Below are 20,178 nucleotides of genomic sequence, written 5' to 3' on the forward strand. Positions count from 1 at the left end.
AATTTTCACTTCAACCTTAGAGTTTAGACTTAGATAAATCAATATAGTGTATGTTTAATGATTTTGGCTTTCACTTTTTTATTGTATTTCATCACAAATACAAAAGGGGAAATATTTTGCCACAAATCTATGAATGCTTAATCATAAAGTCGTCATGTGATGAAAACAAATTAATGATGTTATTCTCTACGAAAATGATGGGTATTCTTGAGAAAATCTTATGCTTGTGGATGTTTCCTCCCTGGTTGAGAGGGAGTGAGGGTAGACACCATGTTATCCATGTGTCATGTACTATGGCTAGGATTAACAATCGTAAGCCTAGTAAAGGCACTAGTAGGGATAATGGTGGATTGGATAAACATCTGGGACCAATATTCTTTGAGAATTTGGACATTGACTAGGACTAATCGCCATAAGTCAAGTACATTAATCCAAGATAAGAATAGTCATGAGGATTGACATTTTCTGGTGTCAAATATTATGATAGTGGATTAGGAAATGATCGTGTGAGGACATACCTGGTAAACATCTTGGTGGGGTAAGTGCCTTGAAAGGCAGTGGTGTCCAAATTTATGCCTCCCAACATTGTGCTCTGATCTAATGGAGAGATAAACTTGTTAGTCAAGGCCTTACTATTTTGAAAATTTTGGCTATGATGATGTAAATCATCATTGATGCTTATCAATCTAGATCCCTTCTTATATGAATATTTCAACTTGAGAGTACTTTTTTGTCTCATTATGAGTACCTCGCTAGTTTAGAGGGAGGGTCATCATCTTCATTATTGCCATCATCACCACCATCAATGTGATCATTATTGTCATCATTTCATTATCATCATAATCACCATTCATGTCTTCTTCATGATCATCATCATCATCATGATTTTTTATATTGTCGTCAATTGTTCATAATTATAGGTATCATAAGAAATATCACCAACCTTAGGACACATGATATATGAAAGAAAAATAACCACTTTATTTTTTAGAAATGATTGATGATCATCAACATCACTACCATTATCATCGTCATTATAATTGTCATCATCCCCATCATCATAACTAATATAAGTTTTATCATAATTTTTGTCATCTTCATCATGAACATCATAATCATCATTCATGCCATTAATTTTCTTGATTATGACCAAGATGAAAATAATGATAATGATGATCAGATGATGATGACTTGGAAGATGACGCCAAAGATAATTATTATGATTTTTACCATGATAACATTTAAAAATTGGGAGGAATGGCCAAGGTCATTAGCATCATCATCATTGTCATTGTAACTCCCATCGTCTTTATCATCATTGTCATTATCATAACAATCACAATTCATGTCATCGTCATCATCTTCATTATCATCATCATTATAATTATTGACATTGTCATCAGTTGTTCATAATTTTCAATGTCATAAGAAATATAATCAATGCAAAATATATGATGTGTGTTGGAAAATGGATGCAAAAGTAAACAAAAAATGGGGGTAAAAATAGACGTAAATTTGGATGAAGAGTGGACACAACATAAGTAGATGCAGAACAAGACAGAAAAATTGAACAAAAGTGGATGAAAAAGTAGATGCAATAGTTCATACAAACTTGAACACAAAATAGGACTCAAACATGGATGAAAAAGTGGAAGAAAACATGGGCACAATAGTAGGCATAAAACTTAGCATGAATTGTGGTGAAACAAATGTGGATACTCCAATGAATGTAAAAAAAAAGGGACACAAACTTGAATGCAAAAAGGAGGAAAACTTGGATGAAAAAAGGGATGTAAACATGGGCCAAACATGGGTGCAATAGTGAACATAAAATTAGTTGCAAAACTAGACAAATCAAAAGTGGATGTAAAAGTAAATTCGAAATGGGATGCAAAAAACATAAACAATATTTGATGCAAACTTGGACACAAAAGAGGATGCAAATATGGATGCAATAGTGGAAGAAAATGTGGGTTGCAATGATAAGCATAAGATATGGCACAAATAATAGCACAAAAAAGGTGGATGTAATAATAGACACAAAAAATATGCAAACTTAGATGCAAGACAAGATGCTATAAGGGATGTAAAAGTGGATGCAAACATGGGTGCAACATGAGAAACAAAATTGGATGCAAAATATGGATGAAATGGAAGTACATGCAAAAGAAGGTACAAAATGAGATGCAAAACCCAACACAAAAGTGGATGCAAAAACAGATGAAATATTTTATGCAAAAGAGGATGTGAAGATGGATGCAAAATTGGAAGCAAACGTGGGTACAACAGTATGTGCAAAACATGGAACAAATTTTGTCACAACAAAAGTAGATGTAATGATAGATGCAAAAAAAGAAGCAAATGAAGATGAAAAATAGGATGCAAAAAGGGATGTAAAAGTGGGTGTAAACATGGGTGCAACAATGGATGTAAAATAGCTTTTGCAACTTATTTGAAAGAGCAATTTTGTCCCAACAATTAGACTTGTAGCATAAAGAACATGGTTAATACATATGATTCGACCAAAAACTAGTTACTACCAAAATTCAACCAAAAAAAATATTACTGCATAGAAATAGAATTAAAAACAAAAAAAAATAAAAACAAAAATTTCCCAAATTAAAAATAAATAAATGATAAACTTTTTTTTACCAAAATTTAGTGATTTTTTTAGTGCTAATACTGACATCACCATTACAACAAGATATTTTTTTAGTGCTAATACTGCCATTACAACAAGATATAAGAGGGATATAGTGCAAAAAGTTTAATAATAATATGTATGTAGAAGATGGTCTTCAGACTGGTGAATTCATGATAATCAATGGGACTGCAGTCAAAATAATTGGATGTTATTTACTTTTTTACATAGATTGTCAAAATAATTGCATAAATAGATTTTTTTTAACCAAAATTTAACAAAAACTTTGCTAGTGCTAACATTAGAACCACCATTACAACAAGATATCTTTCTAGTGTTGACAACACCATTATAGTAAGATACCTCAAGAGAGACAGAAAATTTAAAAAGTATGATAGTAATATGTATCCAGAAGATGGTAGTGAAACTAGTAATTGTTCATTCTCATTATCATAATCATTGTCATCATCATCACCATCATCCTTGTCATCGTTATTACCATCATTACATTATCATCATAATCACCATTCATGCCATCATCATCAGCTCCATCATCATCATCATTATGGACATTGTTTGCAATTGTTTATAATTATAGACGTTGTAAGAAATATCATCAACCCAAAAAATGTGATCAGTGCTAGAAAAGGGTTGTTTAGGACACATTGATATACGTAAGAGAAATAACAACTCTATTTTTGAGAGATGATCGATGATCATCATCATCACCACCATTATCATCGTCATTGTCATTTTTATCATCCCCATCATCATCATTAATGTAATTTATATCAACATTGTTGTAATCATCATCATCATTCATGCCATTATTGTTTTTGATGATGACCTAGATGAAAATGATGATGATGACACCAAAGATAATGCTTATGATTATGACAATGACAACATCTAAAATTGGGAAGATTCGCCAAGGTCATTAGCGTCGTCATCATCATAATCATTGCCATCATCATCATTAATGTCATTGTAACCACTATCGTCTTTATCATCATAATCACAATTCATGTCATCGCCATCATCTTCATTTTCATCATTGTCAATATTATTGACATTGTCATCAATTGTTCATAATTGTCAATGCCATAAGGAATATCATCAATGCAGAAAATATGATGAGTGTTGGAAAAGGGATGCAAAAGCGAACATAGAAATGGGGGCAACAATAGAAGTAAAATTGGATGAAAAGTGGATACAACATAAGTAGATGCACAACAACATGAAAAACCTAACACAAAAGTGGATGCAAAAGTAGATGCAGTTGTCAATGCAAACTTGGATGCAAACATGAAGGCAAAAGTGGAAGCAAACATGGGTCCAATGGTAGGTGTAAAACTTGGCACAAACTGTGGTGAAACAAATGTGGATGCAACAACGGACACAAAAGTAGATGCAAAAATGGATGAAACAAAAGTGGATACAATAGGGGATGCAAAAACATACACAATATCTGATGCAAACTTGAACACAAAAGAGGATGCATATGTGGATGCAAACGTGGAAGCAAATGTGGTTGCAATGGTAGGCGCAAGATATGGTGCAAAAAAAGTGGATGTAACAATAGACAAAAAATTTGCAAAATAAGATGCAAAAATGGATGTAAAAGTGGAAGCAAACATTGATGCAACAGGCAAAACAAAATTGGATGAAAAAAATGGATACAATGGAAGTAGATGCAAAAGTAGATACAAAACGATATGCATAACCCAATGCATAAACCTGACACAAAAGTGGATGCAAAAATAGATGCAAAAGAGGATGTGAACATGGATGCAAAATTGGAAGCAAACGTGGATACAATAGTGAGTGCAAAACATGGTGCAAATTATGGCATAACAAAAGTGGATGTAATGATAGATGAAAAAAAAGAATCAAAGTATGATGCAAATGAAGATGTAAAAAGGGATGCAAAAAGTGAAATTTAAAATGGGTGTAACAGTGGATGAAAAATTGTATGCAAAAGTGGATGCAATAGAAGTCGATGCAATAGAAGTCGATGCAAAAGTAGATGCAAAACGAGACACAAAACCCGATGCAAATCCTGGTCCAAAATTGGATACAAAAAGGGATGCAAAAATAGATGTAGTAGTTGATGAAAACCTAGATGCAAATGAGGATGCAAACGTGGATGCAAAATTATAATCAAAAGTGGGTGCAAAAGGACGTGCCAAACTAGGCGCCAATTGTGGCACAAAAATATTAGATGCAATAGTGGGTACAATAATAGATGCAAAAGAGGATGTAAATATGGATGCCAAACAAGATGGAAAAGTGGATGCAACAAAAGTAGATGCAAAATTATATGCAAAACTAGACACAAAACTCGATGTAAAATGTGGCGCAAAAGTGATGCACAAATGGATGAAAAAATGGATGCAAAAAATGATTTAAAAAAGGATTCAAAAAAGGATGCAAAAGTCGATGCAAAAGTTGATGCAAGTGTAGGTGCAAAAAGTGGATGCAAATGAGGATGCAAAAGTATGTCAAACAAAAATAGATGCCAAAATTGATGCAAAACCTGGAACAAAACCTGGTGCAAAGGATGACACAAAACCTGGCATAAAATTTGGTGCAAAACGTGGTGCAAAACCTATTGCAATACCTGGTGCTAAACTTGGTGTAAGATTTGGTGCAAAACTTGATGCAAATTTTGTGTCAAGTTTTGCACCATATTTGATAAATGGATGCAAATAGCACCAAAAATGGCTCTAGATGCAAAAAAAGAAGTAAAAAGGGACGCTAATCGCTGGTTTTGTTGTAGTGATGAAACATGGAAAATTGGGTGCAATCGAGAAGCTGCAGGAAGCTCCAAGTTGTATGCCATAGTACCAATCTTTTCCAACACCTTGTACGGACCATAATACTTTGGTGATAATTTATTAACCTTCTTAGCTTGCTTTAGGGACATTTTCTTATATGGTTGTAGCCGTAGGAATACCCAATCACCTACATCAAAACTTCTTTCACTGCGATGTTGATCTGCCTGTTGTTTCATTCTATTTTGTGCCAACACGAGGTTATCCTTTAAGAGTTGGAGGACTTGTTGTTGATGTTCGATGTGATGTTCCACTGCCTGAACCTTAGAATTTTTTCTTAAATATGATGTGATTGATGGTGGTTGATACCCATAAAGTGCCATAAATGGGGTCATTTTTGTTGCTGTATGGAAGGAAGTGTTATACCACCATTCAGCCAGAGGCAACCATTTGACCCATTGTGTCTGTTTATCAGATACAAAGCAACGAAGATATCCTTCCAAACATTTGTTTACTATCTCAGTTTTCCCATCAGATTGAGGATGATAAGATGAGCTATGAGCTAACTGAGTACCAAGACAAGAAAATAATTCTGTCCAAAAATTTCCAGTGAAAATGGGATCTCTGTCACTTACAATAATCTTTGGGTTTCCATGTAGCTTTTGAACTGTTTCCATAAATGCAGTAGAAACTGTACTGGCTTTAAATGGATGTGATAATGCACAAAAGTGTGCATACTTGGTAAGTCTGTCAACTACCACCATGATGACACTCTTTCCCTCAGACTTGGGTAAACCTGTGATAAAATCCATTGAAACCTCCTCCCAACGTTGGCTTGGAATGGATAAAGGTTGTAATAGACCCGGTGTCTTAATTGTTTCAACTTTATTTTGTTGGCAAACCAAACATTCCGCCACAAACTTTTGAATATCTGATTTAAGGCCATCCCAAAAAAATTCCTTCTTAACCCTGTGGTAAGTTTTTAAAAATCCTGAGTGCCCTCCTAAGGGAGAAGTGTGCAATTCCATAAGAATCTTTTGTTTTAGCTGGGAATTCTTACAGAGGTATAAGCGATCTTTGTACCATAACGAATCATTTTGCCAGCTAAATGTATCAGAAGTACTGGAATCTTGTTGTAGCTTTCGAATAAGTGCCCACACTTCTTCGTCATTCTTCCATTCCTCCTTTGCTTCGTTTATCCAATCTGGTTGGATAATAGAAATGGCACACAACAATGCTTCCACATCCTCATCCTTTCTTGAGAGTGCATCTGCCACCACATTTTGCTTCCCTTTTTTGTAGATGATTTCAAAGTCATAACCCAACATCTTTGTGACCCACTTTTGTTGCTCTTCAGAGGATAATCTTTGTTCTAAAAAGTATTTAAGGCTATCATGATCCGTTTTTACCTTGAAGTGTCTTCCCATTAGGTAGGGTCGCCATTTCTTAAGTGCATGGAGTATTGCCAACATTTCCTTCTCATAAATAGCTTTGCTTAAAAACTTTCCCTTGATTGGACGACTTTCAAAAGCAATGGGTCTTTCATCTTGCATTAGAACAGCACCAATTCCATTTCCTGAAGCATCACATTCCACAATAAAGGTTTTTGTGAAGTCCGGTGTAGCTAAGACCGGTGCTTGGCACATTGCCTCTTTAAGATGTTCAAAGGCCTTTGTTGCTTCCGGAGTCCATGAAAATGAATCTTTCTTCAATAATGTTGTTAGAGGTGCTGCTATTCTCCCATAATTCTTAACAAACTTGCGATAATACCCTGTCAACCCAAGAAATCCTCGCAGATGCTTTATGGATGTGGGGATTTTCCATTCCTTAATGGCTTTAATTTTGCTAGGGTCTACCTTAACTCCTTCATGAGATACAATATGACCCAAATATTCCACCTCCTGGACTCCAAAGAAACATTTGGATCTTTTTGCATATAATTGTTTCTCCTCCAATAGTTGTAGCACCTTGTCAACATGTTCAACATGATCCTTCCAAGACTTGCTGTAGATTAGTATATCATCAAAAAATACTAACACAAATTTTCTAAGGAATGGTTTGAAAATTGAATTCATCAAACCTTGAAATGTTGAAGGTGCATTGGTAAGGCCAAAAGGCATGACCAAAAATTCATAATGACCCTCATGAGTTCTAAATGCCGTTTTCGGAATGTCTTCAATCTTCATTCTGATTTGATGATATCCCGAACGAAGATCCAACTTGGTGAAGTAAATTGATCCATGCAATTCATCCAGTAATTCATCAATGACAGGAATGGGGAACTTATCTTTAATAGTGAGCTTGTTGAGCTCCCTATAATCTGGACACATGCGCCATGATCCATCCTTCTTGTGCACCAATACTACTGGAGCTGAGAAAGAACTTTGACTCGGTTGAATTATACCAGCCTCTAGCATTTCTGCAACCATACGTTCAATTTCACTTTTTTGGACATATGGATATCTGTACGGCCTGATGTTTGGAGGAACACTTCCTGGAATCAGATGAATAGCATGATCATGATCACGCATAGGTGGGAGACCTTTGGGAGTCTCAAATACCTTGGAATGATTGTCCAGGACTTTTTGGAGATCTGGAGAAATAGATGATTCCAATGTGGAAACATCTAGCGAACATAATTGTGCAATTACACCTCTTTGCTCCTTTTTTAGAAGCTTTGTCATGCCATTAGAGCTGATTATCTTTCCTGGTTTCCCTGCAATACCCCTTAATTCAACTTCCTTTCCTTCCACAGAAAATTTCATGAAAAGTTCTTGAAAATTAAAAGCTATTGTACCCAAGGATTGTAGCCATTGGACTCCTAGTACAACATCAGCACCTCCCATTGGAATGGAAAGCATTGGGCTAGTCAATACATATTCTCCCATGGATAGCTTGATATTATGGCACTTTCCAGAACAATTTATTGTTCCTCCATTTGCAATCATCACTTGACACTCTGGTGCTGGATATAGGAAGCAATTCAATTCTTTTGCTACCCTACAATGAATAAAATTGTGGGTGCTTCCTGAATCAATCAACACTATTACCTTTTTCTTCTTGATTTGTCCTTCTATCTTGATGGTTTGAGGAGTGGTAATTCCCGCCAATGCATTACAAGATATGGTCGGATTTATTTGTTCTTCATCTAGGCTTTGTTCCTGGAATATATCCTCTTCTTTTGACCTTTCTTGCTCCTTTTCTTCTTCCTCTTCACAATCTATGTAGAATAATTTCTTCTCAGCACACTTATGACCTTTTGTGTATTTGCTATCACAATTGTAACAAAGCCCTTTTGCTCTTTTTTCTTCCAATTGTTGTGGTGTCAACCTTGTAGGTTGTGGAAGACTATGGGCAACAACACTTCCGTCTTTATAGTTGTGAATGGTATGCTTCCTAGTTGCCATAATTTTGCTTTCCATTTTTCTTGCTAACCTGAATGCCTTCTCTAATGAATCAGGTTCCCAAAGGCGCACATCATGTTGGATATTATCCTTTAAAGACCCTATGAACACATCAATCCTATGCTCCTCTGGAATATCTTTTACCCTTATGTTCAATTTTTGGAACTCCTCAATGTGCTCCATTATTGAACCCTTTTGTTTGAGACTTATCAATTGGCTAAAAAAAGTGTTGCTTTTTGTATCCTCATAATGTGCTATCAATTCTTCCGTAAAAATTGCCCAAGTGATAAATTGTTTACGAGAACAAAGCCATTGATACCATACAAACTGATTTGGTTCCAAATATAAAGTTGCCATACGTACCTTTTGTGTGTTTTGCACATTATTGAGATCGAAGAATTGCTCCATCTGTAATATCCATGTGGCGGGATCCTTGCCATCAAACTTCCTCATATCGATTTTTGGAACATGGTGAGTCTTCGATCCAACATTAGAGTCTATGGAATCATGATTAACATTTCTTTTGTTCTCATCATGAGTTTCCTTTAGTACTCTTTCACCATTAGTGACCATTTCTTGTAGCAACTTATCCATCTTATCATCCATGCCATCAATTTTAGCGTCCATGCCATTCACCTTAGCTTCCATGCCATCCATCTTAGCTTCTACACCTTTCTTTAAACCGTCCATCTTAGCTTCTACATCTTTCCTTAAACCATCCATTTTAGATTCTGTTGCTTTTTGTGCAAGTGACATTTGTTGCACTTGTTCTTGTAATTTTGATATATCATGTAGCATTTCTTCCTCTTCTTCATGAGTCATGCTAGAGCTTTCAGGTTCCTTACTAGGTGTTTGCATTTTCTTTCCTCAGGGCATCAGTTACCGATAATAATTCTTTACTATGCCCTTTGAATTCCTTCAAAATAAATTTTCAAACCAAGCTTAAGCAAAAATTAAAGAAAATCTACACACCTTTTTTCACTTTGTAGGAGCTCGATATTGCCTCCGATGTATCTATGTACTTCTAATTATCTAGTTCTAAATTTGTGACCTGTAGTAGCCCTCTGTGTCCTCTTTCCAATGCCACAAGTCTGACTCAAATTGGATTCTCCAAGGAAGAGTTATGCGAAATCTCCCACAGTGACTTGATTATAGACTAGTTCAGTAGAGCGAACTTGTACGACGTGCCACGTGTCACTGTTTCACCCTTTGACTCTGAAAAATATATAAAAGAAAACTACAGTCCGTCCTCTTTCTGTAACTTCTTACGAAATTTCAATCCGATGCTCAGAAAGAAAGTTATGACGATTTTCCCCAGGTCACCTGTTTTGAATGTAATTCAGGAGTCTGCAAAAAGACCAACTTCCTCAGATCATATCTCCGAAAATATCACGCTAGAAACTCTGAAATTCAGACCCAAGGTTCAGCGCAATTTCTTCTCAAATGGGTTTTTTTTGCAACTTCTGAAACGTCACAGAAAAAATGTTATAGTGAAAATGCCACGATGACCTGTTTGGAGCAGCGAAACCCTAGAATCCAAAGCTCTGATACCAAATGTTATGAAACCAGCTCAAGAAAAGATAGAAAAGATAGATCAACGCCTTAGAATTCAGCCTCTTCGAGGGGGCAACCTCCTTTACATTACATAAATGAACAATTCTTGGATGATACAAATGACAAAACCTCCTTTCTATATATAGGAGTCTAAGGAGTCACAATATAATCCAGCCGACCTAACAATAATAATATAAAGCCACAAAAATAATAATAGAGGGATTCTATGGGGCACAGAAATAACAATATGTGGGTAATAGGGGCACAACAATATAAATAAGGGGTATAACTACAATAGTAATGGGGTAATCACTAGTATTATAGGGACCCAACATATCATCTCTCCCTCTACCTTCAAATTTGTCATCATTATCATAAACGGTGGCATCTACCATTCTGCAAGCTAGGCATTTTTCAAAAGCATCAGATACACCAATGATTGCAGGGATCATCGGTGTTCAAAAGCATCAGATACACCAATGATTGCAAGGATCATCGGTGTTCAAAAGCATCCAATATACCAATGATTGCAAGGATCATGTTAGCTTTGACATGCTCAAAAAGCTTTTGTATAATAACAAATGCTCCTCATGGAATGTAAGGCATAACATATCTAAGGTTCACTGATGAAAATTGGTCATGCCAAAACATTGAAGGACTTCCCCTTCCTTTTTTCATGATTAGCAAGTTCATTCATGTCATAAAAATGCAAATTCAAAGGCGATGTATTCTATTCATTTACAAGAAAAGTGGAGTTTGGATGGTTAGTTTTTTTCCCCTGTGCCAATGGTAAGAAGCAATTGGGAAAGTCCAAATAGGGTTGTAAGATGAAAAAACAATTTTATTAGTCTTCAAAGAAGGGCAAACCATAAGTGGGTTATGCATATCGTTTTGTATCTACTTTTGCATCTACTTCCATTGTATCCATTTTTTTCATCCAATTTTGTTTTGCCTGTTGCATCAATGTTTGCTTCCACTTTTACATCCATTTTTGCATCTTATTTTGCAAATTTTTTGTCTATTGTAGAATAATAATATTTCATTATATTCTCATTATAATTATAATTATTATTCTCTAATTTGAGCTACTTATTAATTTCTCTTGAAATTATGTAGAGGAAATAGAATCTATTTATTCTTTAAAAAGAAATCACTACTCAACTATTAGCAATGTTAAAAGCTTGCATGATTGCCAATAGCATTTGGATGTCTTAATTATTGCAACTAGTTATTATTATTGAATATTATTTGTAATTTTATTATATAATATTAACTATGTAGTGGAAACATTTTAGCTTTATATCTAATGTTTATCTTTCTATGAATTTTATGTTTTGAATTTGAATTTTGTTAAGTGAGCCATTTAAGAGATGCATCACAACAATTTTATATTAGATTTTTACAATTATTTTGAGTTGCGTGGTCCATAATAATATTGTATTTTGCAATGGATTAGAATGTTTGTTGAATTGATCTATCAAGTCAACATTGTACCTTATAATAGACATTTCATTTCTTCAAAAACTAAAGTTAATATTTTAATATTGTACCTTATAATGGACATTCCATTTCTTCAAAAACTAAAGTTAATATTTTAATATTGTACCTTATAATGGACATTCCATTTCTTCAAAAACTAAAGTTAATATTTTAATAGTAAGTATGCATATTAATGTTTTGTAATCAACCTATTAAATTTATAAATGCATTTCAAAAATGTCATTTCAACTTTAATCATAAATTGAACAACTAAAATTTATTGATAATTGAAAAATGTTTGATATAACCAAATGAAAAGTATTTATTAATAACACATTAAAATGACATTAATAGATAAATATCAAAATTATGATGTTTTGAATAGATGAATACCAAAATTATGATTGCAAATGTTCCATGTGCATGAATTTCATTTCTTCTAGTATTGGCTTATCCCCAGATCCATAACCATTATTTGTTTTAAATAAGTTTAGTCTTTAATACCACTACCACAATGTCCCTTTAGGGAAACCTTTTCTAAAATTATTGTTTCATTCACCATGCTTGGTCACATTATTGCATTGTACACTATTTTCAAAATGATTATGTTTAGCCAACCACAACCTATCAATTTGTTTATTGGGTCACTATTGTAATGCCTTACCATGTTGCAATTGATAACATGCATATATTTTTGTCATATAAGTAATAGCCTGAACATCATTTGAAAATGAGATTGTTTATTAAGAATGACTAACACAAACCTTCTTTAGCACAAAACAACAAGATGATGTAGCAATATGACATAAACCTTGTGAAATATTCGGAAACATGCTCTTCTTGAGTGTCATGGTTAGACCATTAACCAACTAAATTTTCTAGATGAATGTGGATTAAATGAAGATAGTGACAAACTTAGTGCTTTATTGGTACAAAAAAATATGGTTAGATGATGGATCCACAACACTTAATTCGTCTATTGTAAGATTGCCCTTCAAGGTTGTGACCATATGATGTGATAAAATTGATAAGCATCCATGTGATCCATAGTGTGTGAATAGTATGTTTATGTTAGCGTTAGTCTTGCCGAGACACATTTTGAAGAGCTTAGAATATTCATTTTTCTACTTTGTTTGGTTTTTATAAATCACTTTAGCAGGCAAAGCTAAATTGCAACTTGTCGTAAAATGAAAACTAAAACCCAAACATTGTATGCATCTCGCATATCCAATTTAGCATTAAGCATTTCAACTATCTGAAAACTATAGTCAATCAAATGAAAACTCCAATACGGACAAACTTCTTTAGACTTTTGGTCTCCTCCTTACATTGGCTTTACGATTTTTTTTTTATTTTTTTTTCTCAGTAGCTTATCCAATTTAACAATAGGGATCAAGGAGTACAACTATCTAAAAAATATATAGTCAACCAAATGGAAACTCCAATAGGGATAAAAAATTTTGAACTTTTCAGTTTTATATGTTTCAACTCTCTCCATTTGAGAGAGATCCATGAAAATGGAATGTTAATATAAAAAGAAAACTAAAACCCAAACATTTTGAAGAGCTTAGAATATTCATTTTTCTACTTTGTTTGGTTTTTATAAATCACGTTAGCAAGCAAAGCTAAATTGCAACTTGTCGTAAAATGAAAACTAAAACCCAAACATTGTATGCAACTCGCATATCCAATTTAACATTAGGCATTAAGCAGTACAACTATCTGAAAAATATAGTCAATCAAATGAAAACTCCAATACAGACAAACTTCTTTAGACATTTGGTCTCCTCCTTACATTGGCTTTAGGATTTTGTTATTTTTTTTAATTTCAATAGTTTATCCAATTTAACAATAGGGATTAAGGAGTACAACTATCTAAAAAAATATATTGTCAACCAAATGGAAACTCCAATAGGGATAAACTTTTTTGGACTTTTCAGTTTTATATGTTTCAACTCTCTCCATTTGAGATCCATGAAAATGGAATGTTAATATTAAAATGAAAACTAAAACACAAACATTTTGAAGAGCTTAGAATATTCATTTTTCTACTTCGTTTGGTTTTTATAAATCACTTTAGCAAACAAAGCTAAATTGCAACTTGTCGTAAAATGAAAACTAAAACCCAAACATTGTATGCAACTCGCATATCCAATTTAACATTAGGCATTAAGCAATACAACTATCTGAAAAATATAGGCAATCAAATGAAAATTCCAATACAAACAAACTTCTTTAGACTTTTGGTCTCCTCCTTACATTGGCTTTAAGATTTTGTTAATTTTTTTTAATTTCAGTAGCTTATCCAATTTGACAATAGGGATTAAGGATTACAACTATCTAAAAAAATATAGTCAACCAAATGGCTTATCCAATTTAACAATAGGGATTAAGGATTACAACTATCTAAAAAAAATATAGTCAACCAAATGGAAACTCCAATAGGGATAAACTTTTTTGGACTTTTCAGTTTTATATGTTTCAACTCTAGAGCTTAGAATATTCATTTTCCTACTTTGTTTGGTTTTTATAAATCACTTTAGCATGCAAAGCTAAATTGCAACTTGTCGTAAAATGAAAACTAAAACCCAAACATTTTGAAGAGCTTAGAATATTCTTTTTTCTACTTTGTTTGGTTTTTATAAATCACTTTAGCAAGAAAAGCTAAATTGCAACTTGTCGTAAAATGAAAACAAAAACCCAAACATTGTATGCAAATCCCATATCCAATTTAACATTAGGCATTAAGCAGTACAACTATCTGAAAAATATAGTCAATCAAATGAAAACTCCAATATAGACAAACTTCGTCTCCTCCTTACATTGGCTTTAGGATTTGTTATTTTTTTTAATTTCAGTACAACTATCTGAAAAATATAGTCAATCGGATGAAAACTCCAATACAAACAAACTTATTTAGACTTTCGGTAAGAATATATAATGATTTCCAGAGAACTATTGAAAACTCCAATACAGACAAACTTATTTAGACTTTTGGTAAGAATATATAATGATTTCTAGAGAACTATTGAACCATCCCAAGTGGGAAGAAGATGAATGATATTCTTGAACCATCCCAAGTGGGAAGAAGATGAATGATATTCTTAAAAGGGAATTTCCACAATGCATTATATAAATATAAAGAATGAATGGAACCAAAGAACACTAATCAGTCTTCAATATTCATTGAATGATGCATCCAATGAGCTTTACAAAATGAACTTAGAATTTTTTTATGGAAACAATATCCACATGTAGACTGTTGACCAGAAGATGATGGAAATAGCTGCCAGAAGATAAGTCCATAAGAAAAGCACAGAGCACTCTTGTTCCCCCACATTGAATAATTGTGACATTGTTCCTGCATTAACACAAATTCACCTCCTCTTAGCCAGAAAGAACTCATATGCTTAAAGACTAGAAAATTAGAAATATATATTGACCAAACTAGAATTGTTTGCATGAGATAAGTTGCTTGATTTTGGTGTAACCTGATAGTTCTTAATTTCTATAATTTTCAGTCTTTGATCAAATAATAAAACAACAATGACTAGTTGCTTGATTTTGGTGTAACCTGATAGTTCTTAATTTCTATAATTTTCAGTCTTTGATCAAATAATAAAACAACAATGACTAGAACATGTCCCATTGTTGGGACTTCCTAAAATTAACAAAAAAAATTGAGCTGTCAAAGTAACTATTAGGATAGTTGAAATGAAAATATTATGATGAATTGGAAAAATCATGTGATTAAAATTGGATGTACAGTTGAGATATGTGAACCATGCTACTCACCAATATTCATAGCTGGTGGGACTGCGTATTGGATCATCAGAACAAAGTGATACAATGGATCTTCTGGCAATAACCCAAGATCGGATGCTCCTTTAACTACGAATATTCCAATCAATGGAAGTAATACGAGCTTCACACAGATAACCAGTACAATAATCACAGGTCTTAGCTTTGAAGAGCTTAAACCTGTAAAGATAGCCATGCGTTGGATTATACATCATTTAGCAATGAAAAGGAAAAGGAAATATATTACCGTTCATCATAATGCATTATTACGATCAACAAAATCAAAAGCTTTCACATCCAGCCTAAACAGCAATGCTACATTCTGACTATAAATATTTTCAAGACAAATATAGAGTACATTTGACTAAATTTCCTCCCAATACAAGGGTGATGCCTGGGATGGTTCCATCTCTACACCAAAGATAGACAATCAGAAATTCAGTTGTGTAAATTCCTGATTCTAGCATTTCATATTGGTTCCCAACAACCGAATATCAATCAATTCTGAAATGGTCAGAAACAAATATACTTGACGAAAAAGCTAAGAAAAAGGAAAGTAAGCTGATTCAAGAACTGAATGCTTATGTTTTTCAACGATACATTCAACCATGACCTATCGGAGGTAGCAACTATAATGTTCACTTATTATTATAAAATAAAATTCAACATTACACAAGATGTACTAAAGATTGATCATAGAGATGCATACCCCAGTAAAGAAATGGAGTCTTGGATTACTCGAAGAGGAGAAGATACACCAACAAGTAAAGCCTTTGCTTGTTTGCTTGTGCGATTGCTCCAACGATAAATCCTGCAACCTGCAATAACCAATAGAATATCAGACTAGAACACAAAAACATGAATCAACTTTTACTTGAAACATATATATCTAGATTCCCAAACAAACTTATTTAGACTTTTGGTCTCCTCGTATCAGACTAGAACACAAATACATGAATCAACTTTTATTTGAAACATATATATCTAAATTCCCAAACAAACTTATTTAGACTTTTGGTCTCCTCCTTACATTGGCTTTAGGATTTTTTTTATTTTTTATTTTTTTAGTAGCTTATCCAATTTAACAATAGGGATAAGGAGTATAGCTATCTAAAATATATATATAGTCAACCAAATGGAAACTCCAATATTAGCTTTAGGATTTTTTACTTTTTCTTTTTTTTTAACCAAATGGAAACTCCAAAATAGTCAACCAAATGGAAACTCCAATATTGGCTTCAGGATTTTGTTTGTTTTAATTTCAGTAGCTTGTCCAATTTAACAATAGGGATAAGAAGTACAACTATCTAAAATATATATAGTCAACCAAATGGAAACTCCAAACTTTTTTGGACTTTTCAGTTTTATATGTTTCAACTCTCTCCATTTGAAATCCATGAAAATGGAATGTTAATATAAAATGAAAACTAAAACCAAACATTGTAACTTCACTATGAGTAATCTCATTATTTCTCTAAACTTCATCTTAATCTCATTATTTCTCTAAACTTCATCTTAATCTCATTATATCGCTAAACTTCATCTTAAGTAGTATAAAAAGGTTGCCATGAAGTAAACCATCTCCCTATATAAATTTTTGAAATACAATGAACACTAAGTTTCTTTCATTCTTCTGACAGTCTATCAAAATATTTCTCGGACCCCTCAACCAATATCCACCAATGCTCAGCAGAACCATGCAATCGATCCTTCCAGATAAATTCTGGAAATATTACCAGTTCAACCTGTGACACAGTTCGTGTGATTGGACTTCTATTTGCAGACAAATGAATAAATGGAAAGCTTTTCAGACACTACTTAATCATTTTTCCCCTAGGAAAATAGCTGATCAAAGCACCAATTTCCCCATTTTCTAGAGACGATCTAACCGAGGATATCTCTGGAGAGAGATCCTTCTACAATTGATGAGGCCAAACCTGCCGATCCACAACTTTGCAAAATCCTAATAAAAGAGCAGTCATTGTACACCACTAATCATCTGTCTCGTCATCTCAGGCGTCCATTCGTAAGGAATTCCAACAAAATTAAGGCACGCCTCAATTTGTTGTATTACCAGAAGTCTATTGGACCTATAAGTAAGCTATAAGCTATGAGCTATGCGGCAGATAAGGAAATTTATTTTTCCGCAGATAAGTTGTCGCACTGAGAAGTTATCGGGCATATAAGCGCGACTCTCCCTGTGCCTCGTGAGGATTCGCCTCTGTTACCAAGTTCAGCACAGGCGGGGAAGTCGGGGTCCCCTTTCATCAGTATATAAATCTTTCAGCAATATCTCGATCGCCATTGTTGGAACAGGTGTCTGAGATCACATATTAGCGCACGATGCTGCTGGTCTGGACCGAGAGGAAGCGCTTCGTCCTTGCTAACACATGCAAGCACCTCACAGTCCGCTCTGGGCCAATCTAGGAAAATATGCACCGTCAGATCACGAAAATTTGGGCCGTCGGATCTCGGCCAATCTGCGCCGTTGGATCTGGAAAATATGGGCCGTCCAATCTTGCCAAATCTGGGCCGTCCAATGTCAGGCGATATGGGCCGTCGGATCCGGAAAATCTGAGCCGTAGATCTTGCAGATCTAGGCCGTTCAATATGCACAGATCTGGGCCGTTAGATCTTGCAGATCTAGGCCATCCAATATACACAGATCTGGGCCGTTGGATCTAAAAACTGTGTGTCGTCCGATTTGGTCGATCTGGACCATCGGATTTTGGCAGATCTGGACCATCCAATATCGTCAAATTTGGGCCGTCAGATCTTGGCAGATCAGGGCCGTCAGATATCGGTCGATCTGGTCCGTCCAATATCAAGTGGTATGGGTCGTCGGATCCGAAAAATCTGAGCCGTAGATCTTGCAGATCTAGACCATTCAATATGCACAAATCTAGGCCGTCAGATCTTATAGATCTAGGTCGTCCAATATACACAGATCTGGACCGTCAGATGTCGATAGATTTGAGTCATCCGAATGAGTAGATTTGGACTGTTGGATCTAAAAATGTGTGTCGTCCGATTTGGCCGATCTGGACCGTCAGATTTTGGTAGATCTGGGCCGTCCGATTTTGGCAGATCTTGACCATCCAATATCGTCAAATCTGGGCCGTCATATTTGGCAGATATGAGCCGTCAGATCTGGGTTGATCTGGGCCATTGATCTACGCATATCTGGACCGTCAAATATCGACAGATCTGATCCGTCGGCTCAGGAAGATCTGGGCCGTCAGATAATGGCAGATCTGGACCCTCGGATCTCGGGCAATATGGACCATCGGATCTTCAAAATCTGGCCGCTTATCTCAAGCATATAAGCAGTGTTTCCTTTCAGTGGAGAAGTTATCAGAGTAAAAGTAGATTATCACCGATAGGTTATCCAATAAATATTATATGTTATCACTGATAGGCTATCCAATACAGATCGGGTATCAGCAATAGGTTATCCAATACAAATAGGCTATCATTAATAGCTTATCTAATACCGATAGGATATCAAATACCGATACGGTATCAACAATAGGCTATCAAATACCGATACGGTATCAGCAATAGGCTATCAAATACCGATACGGTATCAGTATAATCTGAAAGGGTATCAACGATAGGCTATCAAATACCGATAGGGTATCAGCATAATCTGATAGGGTCTCGACGATAGGCTATCAAATACCGATAGGGTATCAACATAATCTGATAGGGTATCAACGATAGGCTATCAGCATAATCTGATAGGGTCTCAACGATAGGCTATCAAATACCGATAGGGTATCAAATACCTATAAGGTATCAAATACCGATAGCGTATCAGCATTATTCGATAGGGTATCTGATCTGAAAATCAGTCTTGAGTGATCTCAGTTAAATAATTAATGAATGAATGAAGGTATTACAGACTCATGTGCTGGTGTGTGTCTATGTTATTTTAGGCAACAGATCGATCACATTGCAAAATACACAGATACTGAAAGAATGGAAAACAGTAAGAGAAACACAGTAAGCAAATGCAAGAACACAACAGATTTAATAAGGAGTTCACCCTATTCTCAAGGCTACATTTCCGGTCCAACTTTCAATGGTGGCCTTCTTTTATTGTGTCTTTAAAGCAGAGATTTACAATGAGGAGCTCAATTTGAGTCTCCTGAAATAGATAATGCTTGGTAGGGTGGTTTTTGGATTCCCTATGCCACTAGAGTGCACAAACTCTTTTCCTTTCCAAGTCTTGACCTCTCTAGTCTTTAATGGGAGGAGCCCAATGTGGTGCTCAATTCCCAACAGATCCTCTCAAGGATTGCTTGAACCTTTCAAGCTTTCTGTCTGCTCGATGTTGCCTTAGGTCAGCTCGGCTCTCTATATTTCTGCTTCTTGCTTCACTATCTCTTCTTTACTCTTGCTCTCTCTGTCTTCGTTCCTTTCTCCGTCTTCTCTGTTCTCTGTCTGTTCATGGCTTAAAGCCAATTTGTCCCTGACTGTTCACTTTCCCTTCCTCCGTCGTCGGATCACCTGCTATTGTTCG

General features: G+C 34.8%; 1 pseudogene; it reads right to left on the reverse strand.

Moving 5' to 3' along the window:
- Positions 1–14,975: 14,975 nt before the first annotated feature.
- Positions 14,976–17,635, reverse strand: LOC149255171 (protein PIN-LIKES 7-like; annotated as a pseudogene).
- Positions 17,636–20,178: the final 2,543 nt, after the last annotated feature.

Source organism: Pinus tabuliformis, chromosome 7 (genome assembly GCF_031772625.1).
Source record: "Pinus tabuliformis cultivar Carrire ecotype Pingquan chromosome 7, CPIR1, whole genome shotgun sequence".
Taxonomy (NCBI): domain Eukaryota; kingdom Viridiplantae; phylum Streptophyta; class Pinopsida; order Pinales; family Pinaceae; genus Pinus; species Pinus tabuliformis.